General features: G+C 35.7%; 1 long non-coding RNA gene across 1 annotated transcript in view; it reads right to left on the bottom strand.

Annotated features, from left to right (window-relative positions):
- Positions 1–10,481, bottom strand: part of LOC121035767 (uncharacterized) — a 41,594-nt gene extending 31,113 nt beyond the window's left edge. The window contains exon 1 of the long non-coding RNA XR_005793058.1: positions 9,527–10,481. This is a non-coding gene — a long non-coding RNA (uncharacterized LOC121035767). The remainder of the gene's footprint in view (positions 1–9,526) is intronic.
- Positions 10,482–12,863: the final 2,382 nt, after the last annotated feature.

Here is a 12,863-nt window from a genome sequence, read left to right as displayed (position 1 = left end):
CTCTGATGCAGGCATCTTCTAAGAGCTGATGATAATGAAGTTTCAGCTCTCATGTTTCCTTTATTTTAGTGAGAGAAGCAGACACAAAATAACAGAGATATGTGATATGTGAGATGATGAAAACTATATGTAAGGTTGATAAAAAACAAACCTTTGAGACTTGAATGTAGTTAGGAAGCAAAATTTATAGCAAATATGTAAGAAAAATTTGTTCTAGGACAAAGGACGAGCTTATGCAAAAGTTCTATATTGAACTCCTGAGGCTGTTGTAACACATTCCTACAAACTGGATGACTCAAAGAAAACAGAAATTTATTATCTTATAGTTTTATTTTTTTAAAGTTTTTATTTAAATTCCAGCTAGTTAACATATAGTGTAATATTAGTTTAAAATGTGCAATATAATGATTCAGCACTTCTGTACATCACAGGGTGCTCATCACAGCAAGGGATCTCCTTAATGCCTATCACCTATTTTACCCATCCCCCCCACCCACCTCCCCTCTGGCAAACATCAGTTTCTTCTTTTTAGCTAAGAGTCTGTTCCGTAGTTTGCCTCCTTTTCTCTTTTTTTCCCCTTTTGTGTCTTAAATTCCATATGAGTGAGATCATATGGTATTTGTCTTTGACTTATTTGGCTTAGCATAATATTCTCTAGCTCCTTCCATGTCATTGCAAATGGCAAGATTTTAATTTATATATATGTATATATATAAATATTTATACATACCGTATCTTCTTTATCCATTCATGAGTCGATGGACACTTGGGCTGTTTCCATAGTTTGGCTATTATAGATAATGCTGCTATAAACATTGGGGTACACGTATCCCTTGCAATTCATATTCTTTGGGTGTTATTTGGGTACATACTTAGGAGCGTAATTGCTGGATCATAGGGTAGTTTTATTTTTAACTTTTAGGAACCTCCATACTGTTTCCCAGAGTGCTGCACCAGTTTTCATTCCTACCAACAGTGCAAGAAGGTTCACCTTTTTCCACATCTTTGCCAACATATGTTGTTTGTTCTGTTGTTGATTTTAGCCATTCTTACAGGTGTGAGGTGATATCTCATTATAGTTTTGATTTGTATTTCCCTGATGATCAGTGATCTTGAGCATCTTTTAATGTGCCTCTTGGCCATCTGGATGTCTTTTGGAGAAATATCTATTCATGTCTTCTCACTTTTTTTTTTTATTTTGTGGGGGTTGGTGTTGAATTTGATAAGTTCTTTATAGATTTTTGATACTAACCCTTTATCCAATATGTCATTTGCAAATATCTTCTCCCATTCTGTCTGTTGCCTTTTAGTTTTGTTAATTATTTCCTTTCCTGTGCAGAAGCTTTTTATTTTGATGTAATCCCAATAGTTAACTTTTGCTTGTTTCCTTCCCCTTAGGAGACATATCTAGGAAAATGTTGCTGCAGCAACAAAAGAGGTTACTTGCCTGTATTCTCTAAGATTTTTATAGTTTCAGGTCTTATCTCATAATTTTAGAGACCAGAAGTCAGAGATCAAGGTGTCCGCTGGGCCACACTTCCTCTGGAGTCTCTAGCAGAGAATCCTTTGCCCCGCCTACCTTCTAGTGGCACCAGGTATCCTTGGCTTTTGGCATAATTCCCACCCCTTTCCTTGTCTTCTCCTGCTTTCTCTGTTTTCTCCTCCAGTAGTAGTACTCTTTTAGGAGGACTTTAATTAACTTTAAGGCACATCCAGGTATTCCAGGATCATTTCATTTATCTCATCTTTAATTTCATTAAACTTCCAAAGACACTTTTTTCAAATAAGGTCAATCACAGGTTCCAAGTATTAAAGGGTAGTCATTGTCTTTATGGAAGCCACCATTCTTTTTTTTTTAATTTTTTTTATTTTTTTTTCAACGTTTATTTATTTATTTGGGACAGAGAGAGACAGAGCATGAACAGGGGAGGGGCAGAGAAAGAGGGAGACACAGAATCGGAAACAGGCTCCAGGCTCTGAGCCATCAGCCCAGAGCCTGACGCGGGGCTTGAACTCACGGACCGCAAGATCGTGACCTGACTGAAGTCAGACGCTTAACCGACTGCGCCCCCCGGGCGCCCCTGGAAGCCACCATTCTATCCACTACTCCAACACTCCAAGACAAGGGCACACTTGGAATATTCAATAAAGAATTGCATTATGCTGTATTAATACAAAGATCAGGCAAAAAAACAAATCACTAGGGGCAGTGTTAATTGTGGATTGGATTGTGCCCTTAATCCAATACAATTGGTGTCTTTATAAGAAAAGTAAATTTGGACATAGACACAGACATTCACAGAAGGAAGACAATATATGAGGATGGCTATATGATGAGGGAAGCAGAGATTAGACTGATGTAGCTGCAAGCCAAGGAATGTAAAAATTGCTGGCTATACCGAGAAGCTAGTAAATGGCAAGGAATGATTCTACCCACAGTCTCAGAGGAAGTATAATACTGCAGATGCCTTAATTTTAGTCTTCTATACTCCAAAACTGTGAGACAAAAATGTTTCTCTTCTTTTAAGCTACCCAAGTGTAGCTCTTTGTTATAGTAGCCCTAGCAAACTAATACAGGTGGTTATCTAGGTCATTAGAAACAGATATATCTAGGTCTTTGAAGATCAAATGTGTCCAGTAAGGACTAAGTTCAGCTACATATAATAGAAAACTCAAATAGTGACTTATTTCACTTTTATTTAATTTTTAAAATTTTTTGAAGTTTATTTATTTATTAATTTTGGGAGACACAACATGCACACAGGCAGGGGAGGGGCAGAGACAGAGAGAGAGAAAGAAAGAGAGAGAGAGAGAGAGAGAGAGAGAGAGAGAGAGAACCCCAAGCAGGCTCTGCACTGTCATAGCAGAGCCGGATGTGGGACTCGACCTCACAAACTGTAATATCATGACCTGAGCTGAAATCAAGAGTCAGACGCTTAACCAACTAAGCCACCCTGGAAACCCTTCATTTTTAAATTTATATTTTAAAAACTTTATTGCATAATACGAGGTCCAGGGCTTTTATGATGGATCTAGTTTTTCATCAAAAACTCAGATAGCAATTATAGCTATCTTCTACACCATCCATAGAGCATGGTCTCTATTCTTATAAGATAGTTGACCAGTTTAAATTGCATAATTATATTCCATAACACTGTAATGAGGAAAGACCAAAGACAAACAAGCAAACAAACAAACAAAAGCAAAAAGGAGTGCCGATTGAACCTGACACTATTGTAGGAACATTCCTGAAATTACCGTAAAATGTCAGCTTACATCTTTTTGGACCCTATCTGTAAGGCATGATAGGAAATAAAGTTTTGGGGATAATCACATTATCACTTCAAAGAAATCAGAATTCTATTAATGAGGATAGAACAAAATGGGCAAAAATGGATGTCGGGTAGCCTCTGCAGTACTATGATAAGAATTTGATATTTTATGCTGCTAAGTATCAGAAACCATTTCAGATGATTTTGAACAGAAGATGTGAAAAACTTACTTATAAAAGGTTATCTCTGCCTGCCTTGTTGGCTATAAATCTTAAAAGAACAGGGGCAAGACCATGGAGACCAGTTAGGACATCCAGGCAAGAGGTAATGGTGGCTTAGACTAAGATGTCAGCAGTGTAAGTAGGGAAAAGTGGTGTTTTTGGCTATCTTTTGAAATTGAAGTTGACAAGATTTTGTCAAGGTTTGAATTTAGGGTGTTTACTAAAAGAGAAATCAAGGATAACTACAAGATATTTGTCCTGGGAGACTAGAAAATAAACTTTGCCACTTACCTCCGTCTTAATGGAGGATATTGTGGGAGAAACATGTTTAATGGTAGAATTTAAGAGTGTTATAATGTTAAGTTTAAACTGCCCATTACACTAAGTAACATAGATATCCAATATGTGAGTCTGAAGTTCAGAAATATATCAGGGTTGGAGATCTAAATTTTGGAATAATTATACAATAGATTTCTTATTTGTTTCATAAAAAACATCAGTATGGCAAAACAAACATCAATTTTCAAAAATACAAATGCAAAAGTTTAAGTTACATTATTTTCATTAGCATTTTAGTGATAATTATCTAGACATTCTCTATGCATTGAGTTATGCATACAAGATAGATTATTGTGTGGTTTACATACAGATTTTGTTTTTAATTATGTAGTTTGTTTTTAGTTTGTGATTCCCTCAGGATATATCATGTAGTAGAAAGGGCTAGCCTCTTTTTGAAAGCCAAATGAAAAAAAAAAACTTATTATATGAAAACTCTAGTTTAATAGCATGTGTTTAAATATGATATTACAGGGGTGCCTAGATGGCTTAGTCGGTTTGAGCATCCAACTTCAGCTCATGTCATGATCTCACAGTTTGTGAGTTGGAGCCCTGCGTCAGGATCTGTGCTGACAGCTCAGAGCCTGGAGCCTGCTTCAGATTCTGTCTCCCTTCTCTGCCCCTCCTTTGCTCTCTCTCTAATAAACATTTTAAAAAATTAAAAAAAATATGATATTATAAAAGCCAGATTATGTTACTGAAGATATTTATTTAATTTGAAAATAAGATTGTCATGCTTTTTTTTTCACTCTCATTTTTATATGCTTCCCATTTTGAATTGTGTTTAAGAGATAGTTTTCTTTAATTGCCTGTGTTTCTTTTCTCTGGCATTTTCTATACTTTCAAGCAGCTAAGGTCTTCACAAGTTATCTTAGAAACTACAAAAATCTTTTCTGCCATTTTGGATTTTCTTATTAGCAGGAGGATTGAAGGTTGTGATTTCTTTGCAGCTTAAGGCAGTTGATCCTCAGTAGGAGCAAATGCTCACAGCAACCATAAAACTTGAAAAGATTATTGTCTGTACTCAGATATGCCTTTCCATATGAAAACAAAGATTCTGAATGCTACAGATAGCTGCAGGGCTTTAAACTTTTTTTTTTTGAAATAAACCTAATACAGTAGCCACAAGCTCTGAAGCTATATAAAGAGTATCATTAAGCAGAGACATTCACGAACATTACATTTTTAATTAATTTCCTATGAAATAAAGGCTTATAATAACAATCAGTCAAAAAACTAAATGCACATCAATGTTTTATAATATACAATGTTTTATAAAAACATTTATTTCTTTTATACCTGAATAGTTTTGGGCTATTCTAGCTCTATAAAATTTTTAGAAATGAGGACGTTATTTTCACCAAATTTAATATAAAATGTGGCTGAACCTCAGAAATTCTATATTAGTGACCTTTGGCTTTATACAAACTTAGCTGTTCACTTTGTACATAGAGGAATACTTTTCTATTGTTGAAATAATGTCAGAATAATTACAAAATAATAATTTTAAGATATGTGTCTTAGAATAATGATTTCACACGTTGTTTGGGATAATGCACTACAAATGTAAAAAGAAGTCAAGTGACCTGGGAATTAGTCTGTTCTCCTACTATGTGCATACAAATAAATTGTTTCACCCCCTTTGTTTCCCAGTTTATAAAATAAAAAGTTACCCATGAGAATTAGGGATCTTAAGAGGGAACTGTCCAGGAATCCTCAAAATGTAGATACATTGACTTCTGAGAACAGGTATGTCATACGGAGCTTTCAGCAGATATTGATGGTTTTGTATGGTGAATCTAATTTTATTTTTGGATAATTATGGTTATGATTATGAAATATGTCATTTGAAAATCCTCTGAAAAATTTTTGTAGAAGTATAGAAATATATTAAATATAGAAATAGTAGTTACTGTCACAAAAATTTAGATGCTGTTTATTATTTTTATTATTATTAATGTTAATTATTAGATAATCTATGTTGCCTAAGTGGAAAGAACTCCTTATGAGGGTAAAGCATAACAAAGTCAGCAAAATTAGTAACTAACAGAAATAAATTGAGTAACTGAAGAGATACTGGTAAGAACAATAGAACATAAACACTGTAAATCATTATAGATCTGAAATTACATATATAGATAATCTTAGGCCTATGAAATGAATAGTTTCATTTTTCATATGAATAAATTAGACTATCTTTAATTTTCCTCTCTGTGTGGGTTTTAGTGACAGATTGTGATCATGGTACCTTTAAATTTATGGAAAAAATAACAAGACAAAATTTGGAATGAAAAAATAATTAAATCATACAGAAGGAACTGATCATTTTAGAATTAGCAGGCCTGAAGCCAACAATTATTTTAAGTATCACTTACCAGACAAAAAAATTCAACAAACTTCTGCCTAATAGATAACTTTCTCATAAACAGAACTCAGAATGCATACCTTAATTACACATGTAGATCTTAGCTTGCTCATCTTAGCTTTTTAAAAAATTTGTACAGTGTCATTCTTTTCCTCCATATCCTAAAGTTTAGATCTGTGAAACATCTCTTTACTTTTTTTAGTTTCATTCCATATCAAGGAAATATTTAATGTATATAAGTGACCTCTATGTTTGAATGTAACACAAGTTGCATCAACAACGTGCAGGAAGCCAGCATCTTCTTGAGAAATACTTAAGAATAATTGAATTGAATTCTTCTTGAGAATGTACCACTATAGCCACAATTTAATATAACTTCTTTCTTGGGAAAGCTTTGCTATGCAAAGGCACAGACACTTGTTTCACAGCCTAGGGAAAAAGCCTAACTGCTAAGAACTAAAATATTGTTGCTCTGATATAGACTTTCCTGGCTTTGTTCTTCAGATTTTTATATATTTCATTAATATAGACTTTGCAATCTCTCTCATGAATATGTAGTTTAAATAGCCAAAAAATGTCACCAAATAATGTGGGACAATAAGGGTCATATATTGTTATGGGTAGAATTGTTTCGCCTTCAAATTCATATGTTGAAGTCCTAACCCTCAGTACCTTAGAATGTGACTATATTTGGAGACAGGGTCTTTAAAGATACAATTAAGGTAAAATGAGTGGGTCCTATGGTTATATGGGAGCACCCTAATCCATTATGACTGATGTCCATGTAGGAAGAGTATGTTTGGATACAGACATGTGGAAACACGGAGAAAAACTATGTGAATACACAAAGATATGGCTATCTACAAGCCTAGGAGAAAGCCCTTCATAAACCAATCCTAATGACACATTGATTCTTGGACCTAGCTTCCAAAATTGTTAAAAACAAAAATTCTATTATTTAAGTCACCCAGTCTAAGGTATTTGTTACAATAGTCCTAGCAAACTAATACATATATATTCAATTATCTTAAGTAAAAGATGGTAACTAAAAAATGCTTATTATATAAAGTTCATCGTGGAAAACAAAAGAGTTAGTAGTAGAATCCTTGAAGAATGATAAGGACAAAGGTGTGATGTCATTTCCTAACATTCTTTAAGTATGCTGTTCTTGATCATTATGTCTGTTATTAATATTATATCATTTCTAATTTATGCTATGTGAGTTACATTTAAAAAATAATTTAAATGCTGTCAAACACTATAGTGGAAAATCTTTTACCTTCCCCAACAAAAGTGTTGTTTTTAGATATTGATTCTATTCTTAAATTGATAGTTTCTATTATAAGGTATATGTCTTCATCATATATTTTAAAATAACAATGTTTTAATTTCACCACTTATATTTCAGGCAAGATACTGTTATGGTAAAATATTTGCAGTCTCCTGAGTATTTATTTTGCCAAAGATTGATTTTCTTTAATGTTTACATAGTAATTGGCCATAATTACAGATTTTGAAAAATAGATACAGGTACAGAAATGATGAAAATGAAAACCAAGAGGCTAGAGTTCTCATCTTGGTTAGAGTAACTAGATATATTTAATTAGGCCAATTATTCCATGCTTTAAGTCTGTCTCCTTAGTTGCAAATAGAAAATGAAATATATGTTTTATTTTCTTCTAGTTCTAAATCCTATTACCTGTGGTCTATGGCAGGGGTCAGTACAGGACCACAGAGTAATTATTTGACGTGTTTTGGTCCATACAGTCCCTATTGTGAATACTCCACTCTGCTCAGTTCTGTAATGCAAAATCAGCCACGGGTAGTCAGTCATAAAGAAATGAATGTGGCTGTAGTTCAGTAAACTTTATGTATAAAATGAGAGATAGGCCAGATTTGGTCCGTATGCTGATTCCTGCTTGATAAGATTTACATATCACAATCCACAACTAGACAAACAAATATTTATATGGGAAATAAATATAAAAATTATATGTACATAGGAAATAAGGCCTGTGATATGTCATCGACAACATAAGTATGCAAAAAGAAAGTGGTACAAAGATGATTAAGCATGTTGTAGAACAGTAAATTCAAAATAGCAATAAATGTAAGTAGTCATAGATACTACCTAGTCACTACTAGTCATGTTATTGTAAAATAAAATAACAATGAGATAATGCTTTACAACATCAGCTTAAATATTAAAAACTGTGATTATGACTACTTCTTTAGCATTGAAGGGAAAACAAAATTCTCATACATTGTTTTTGGAAACAGTAAATTACAATAGCCTTATTGAAAAGCAATGTGGTAATTACTTATTAAAGTCTAAAATGCATGTTAATATAAATGCTAATCAGTCAAGAAGAAACCAATAATCAATAGCTCAATAACTATCAGATAAATTGAATTCATAGTTAAAATTCTCCATTAAAGGAAACATGACACCTATATGTAGTGTGTTTAAAAGGGCTATTGGTCTGCAATTTCATTTCTGGAAAGATATTACCAGAAATATTTTGGTATTAAACTAATGCTGGTCTCTTAAAATGAGTTGGGAAGTATTTCTTCCTCTTCTATTTCTGAAAAAGGTGTATAGTATAGGTGTTATATTTTGTATACTTATGTAAATAAATAGTAAAGATTGTGTCATTAAAATTCATTTACAATTTTGTTTATATATAATTGTTGTGTTCATTTTGTTCATGTGTTATTATTCATTGTTCAACAATGGTTAAATTTCTGGGAAAGATTATAAACTATAAAAGGGTCAAAATCATCATAACTTAAAAGGGCATTAAGACTCAAATGAGAGAAAGTAAATAAATACAAAAAAATCCCCTGGGAATAGCCATGGGCATTTAAAGGAAGCAAGAATGCCAACCATATTTAAATCCATCTTAATTTAATTTAATTTAATTTAATTTAATTTAATTTAATTTAATTTATTTGAGACAGAGAGAGAGAGAGAGCAAGCAGGGCAGCAGGGCAGCAGGGCAGAAGGGGAGAGAGAGAGACAGAGAGAGAGAGAGAGAGAGAGAGAGAGAGAGAGAGAGAGAGAGAGAATCTTAAACAGGCTCCACGCTCAGCCCGGAGCCCAACTTGGGGCTCCAATCCCAAGATCCTGTAATCATGACCTGAGCCCAAATAGAGTTAGACTCAACCAACTGCACCAGGTGCCCCCACAGCCTTTTTAAAGAAAATAAATTTTTCGCTTAAAATATTTCACTCTAAATGAATTGTTCAGCTGTTAATAAATGCCACTAAAATGCTATACCTTTTGCAATATAAATCCATGTTGTACAAATGAAATATAATTTACATCATACCAAATATTTCCAAATGTAGGGAATCCATCAGCCTACCCCATTGATCTCCGGGCACTTTCTATGTTACCCTGGGCTTCACTTTCAGTCTCCCCTTAGGCTCTAGTTCAGTCCCTGGAGTTCCCAGTGCTGTTGTGCTTGCAGTAACAGAAATGGCTGCAGGGGCTAGAATACCTGCACATGAGTAGCCGCAGTCTTTTCCTTCTTGTGTTTTCTTTGTTACTGGGTGACATCAGGGATGGAGATTGCTGCAGATCATGAGATCCTGAGACAGATCTGGAGCTTGATAACTCTTCTTATAAACTGGGGATGCCGATGCTGCCTAGTTTTATTTTGTTTTCTCACCTTTTGGAATTCCAGAGTCCTGGCCCTAAGACTTGAAGATATGGACTGCTTTCTTTGTGGTAAGCTGCTGCTGCTACTCTTAAGGTGGGGGTGACTGGGCAGAAAACGGTGAAGGGTGCTATGGTGATCTGAAGGTGGTGGTGAGGGCAAACACTGGTTGGTTGTAGTGATGGTGCTTCTTGGCTAAATGGGCTCAGGGAAGGCCCTTTCTTATGCTTTTCTGATAACAAAGGCAAATTTTTCTTGGTGACTGGTTAGCTTCTTTGTGAAGAATGGGGGGAGCCTCTGCATTGCTGTGGTTCTGAGAGTGATGCTTTTGTTTAGGAGGTTGGGCGGAGACGGTTCTTCTCTGGAGAATATGTCCTCTGTGTTCTAGAATGAGTGCCTTCTTGGGGAAGGTGAGCACGGATGTGGGACAGGAGATGGGGGAGAAGGGAGAGAAAGGGGAAGAAAGAAGGAGGAAAAACGTTGCCCTCTGATGCAGCAGTAAAGGCAATTCCCCCCTCTGCAGCAAGGGAAATCTCTTTCCGGCACTTTCGTGGATAGGCACCCTGGGAAGGAGGGTGTTTCTGCAGCCTGCCTGTCTCTATAATTCACATGGGACCTCATGAGTCGCAAGTTGCTGAGAGAAAGAGCCTGAGTCATATAAAGGCTGCTAGTTTTGTTGGCCATCTTTGCGTCTTGAACCGAATCTGCTGCTGCATGTATCACTCTACTTTCTCTTTAACTGGTTTGTTTTTTTTTTTTTTTTTTTTTTTTTTTTTTTTTTTTGTTTCGACAGCTACTTTTCTAGGTTTGAGTGCTGGTAAAGGACTTGCCTTTTCTCAGTTCCTTTAAGTTTTATCATTTTACTTGAAGTTCTGTCTGGAGAGACAGAAGCACGACTTTTTCTTGTGTAGTTGGATTGTACAGTGCTGAGGGAAACGTTTTTGGCGGGGGAGTTGCTGAAGGTTACAGCCGGCACCTTCTTGGAAGACTTGTGGAAGATAACCTGTTAGTTTTACCGGGAGGACTGGATATTCTTGTGGGAGGTTTCCTTGATGGTGACATAAAAGGAGGACAATATGTTGTTCCCAGACAAGGTTGCAGATGAGCATCTTTTTGTTTCATTGGAGATCTCTCCTGTTATGCCTTGTGGTTGATACCTGTCTGATGGAGGAGACACCTGTCTGGTGGAGGAGACACCTGTCCTGTGGAGTTCTTTGAGAAATGGCCTCGTTGGTGGGCTAGGCCACCTCCTGAGTCATTGATCTTCATTGGGATCTATGGTGTTGGCTCTATTGAGAATGAGAAGGAGACTTAGAAGGCATTTGGGAGTTCAATTTGGAACGTGGTCAAGTAAGTATGTTTGTCCTTTTCATTTTTATAATTTTCTTTACTCCCCTCCCCCACCCCCCAACCCCAGGAAGGTTCTCTAGAGTCTGATACATGTTCATCTTTGGGAACTTTTAGGATGTTACTAGTAGAGGTGGCCTCTTGCACTGAAGTTTCTTTAATTTCACCCAAGGTTTTGGGAGCTCTGGCGTCTTCTTCATTTCAGCGGCTAGGGAAGGATTACACCACCACCACCACCCACCGCCCCCCCCACCCCCCCCGGGGGCAAATCTTGGTTTTGTGTAGATGAGATGGAGAATGACTGCCCAGTCTTCATGACCGGGGAAATTCACCTTCTAGGGGAAGGCGATCTGGATGGGGGTCGTCTTAGGCTTCCCGACCTCTCTGTTTTTCTGTTGTGCTTTCTTTTTCCTACTTATCCTTTTATGCTTCATCTTGCTTTTTTATAGATACCAAATTCTTGTATATCTCTATTTTATTTATTCTTCATTGAGCTCTAGGAAAGCAGGATGGAATCCATTGGAATCCAGTCATGTGTTTTTTTTTTTTTTTTCCTGTGTGTAACAGAGGCCACACTTGATAAAATTTCTAGTGTTTCCTTTCCTTCCTTCCATCCTTCCTTCCTTCCTTCCTTCCTCCCTCCCTCCATTCCTGCCTTTATCCCTCCCTTCCTCCCTTCCTTTCTCTAGCTCTCTCTCTCTCTCTCTCTCTCTCTCTCTCTTTTTCTTTCAAAATATGAATTATTTTGGAGTCTGGAGTTTCACTTCCAGCTGGTTGAATATAAACCCAGTCACAGTATCATTTTAAGCTCAAGCATTTCTGTTATTTGCTTTGTTTTCTAGGGCTTTATAATATTCCAATTTACTTTGAACAAGGTTTCTCTTGAGGCCTCTCTTGGCTTGCAGGCAGCCACTGATTTGTTATGTCCCTATATAAGTGGGCACACTCCCTATGTCTCTTCTTATAAGGGCGCCACTCCTATTGAATTAGGGCTCCTTAGGAGCTCATTTAACCTTAGTTACCCCCTTAAAGACCCTATTGCAAATACTTACTGGGGGTTAGACTTCAGCCTATGAATTCAACCTAGATAAGATGCAGTCCAGACAGAGGAGGACTGAGAGTAGGATATAGTTACGAATTAAGTACAATTCAAATTGACAACTACACTGAAAAATGTGGGGATGAAAAGAACTAACCTATGTGACTTTGGAAAACAGTATTTTGGCTGGATAATATAAGACTAAAGAAAAGAAACTACATAGATACTATATTCTATAAATAATACTTAGTAATTTTTTTCACAGGTGTATAGGTTATAATTCTAAGACTTTTATGGATATCCTAGTATTAACAAATAAATAAACATATTGTAAATAAGTAGGACACAGTTTTTCACTGTTGGAGAAATAAGTTCTCTGGTATTACATGTAAGGACTCATTTATCTATCTATCTATCTATCTATCTATCGATTGATCTATTGATTTAACTATCCATGCATTATATTATATACATATAATATAATGTGGTTATATTTCCTAGCTCTGTTTTTATTGAGAGACACTAGAAATGATACTCTTGTAGGAATGAGTACATTTAGCAGTGAGCATTGATATTCATCTCTAAATGCCATTTCTCCTTAAATAAATTATTAATTCTAGG

The sequence above is a fragment of the Herpailurus yagouaroundi genome, unplaced genomic scaffold (genome assembly GCF_014898765.1).
Source record: "Herpailurus yagouaroundi ecotype Mexico unplaced genomic scaffold, PumYag 162, whole genome shotgun sequence".
Taxonomy (NCBI): domain Eukaryota; kingdom Metazoa; phylum Chordata; class Mammalia; order Carnivora; family Felidae; genus Herpailurus; species Herpailurus yagouaroundi.
The sequence above is the reverse complement of the archived record's forward strand: the minus strand, read 5'-3'. Positions and strand labels throughout refer to the sequence as shown.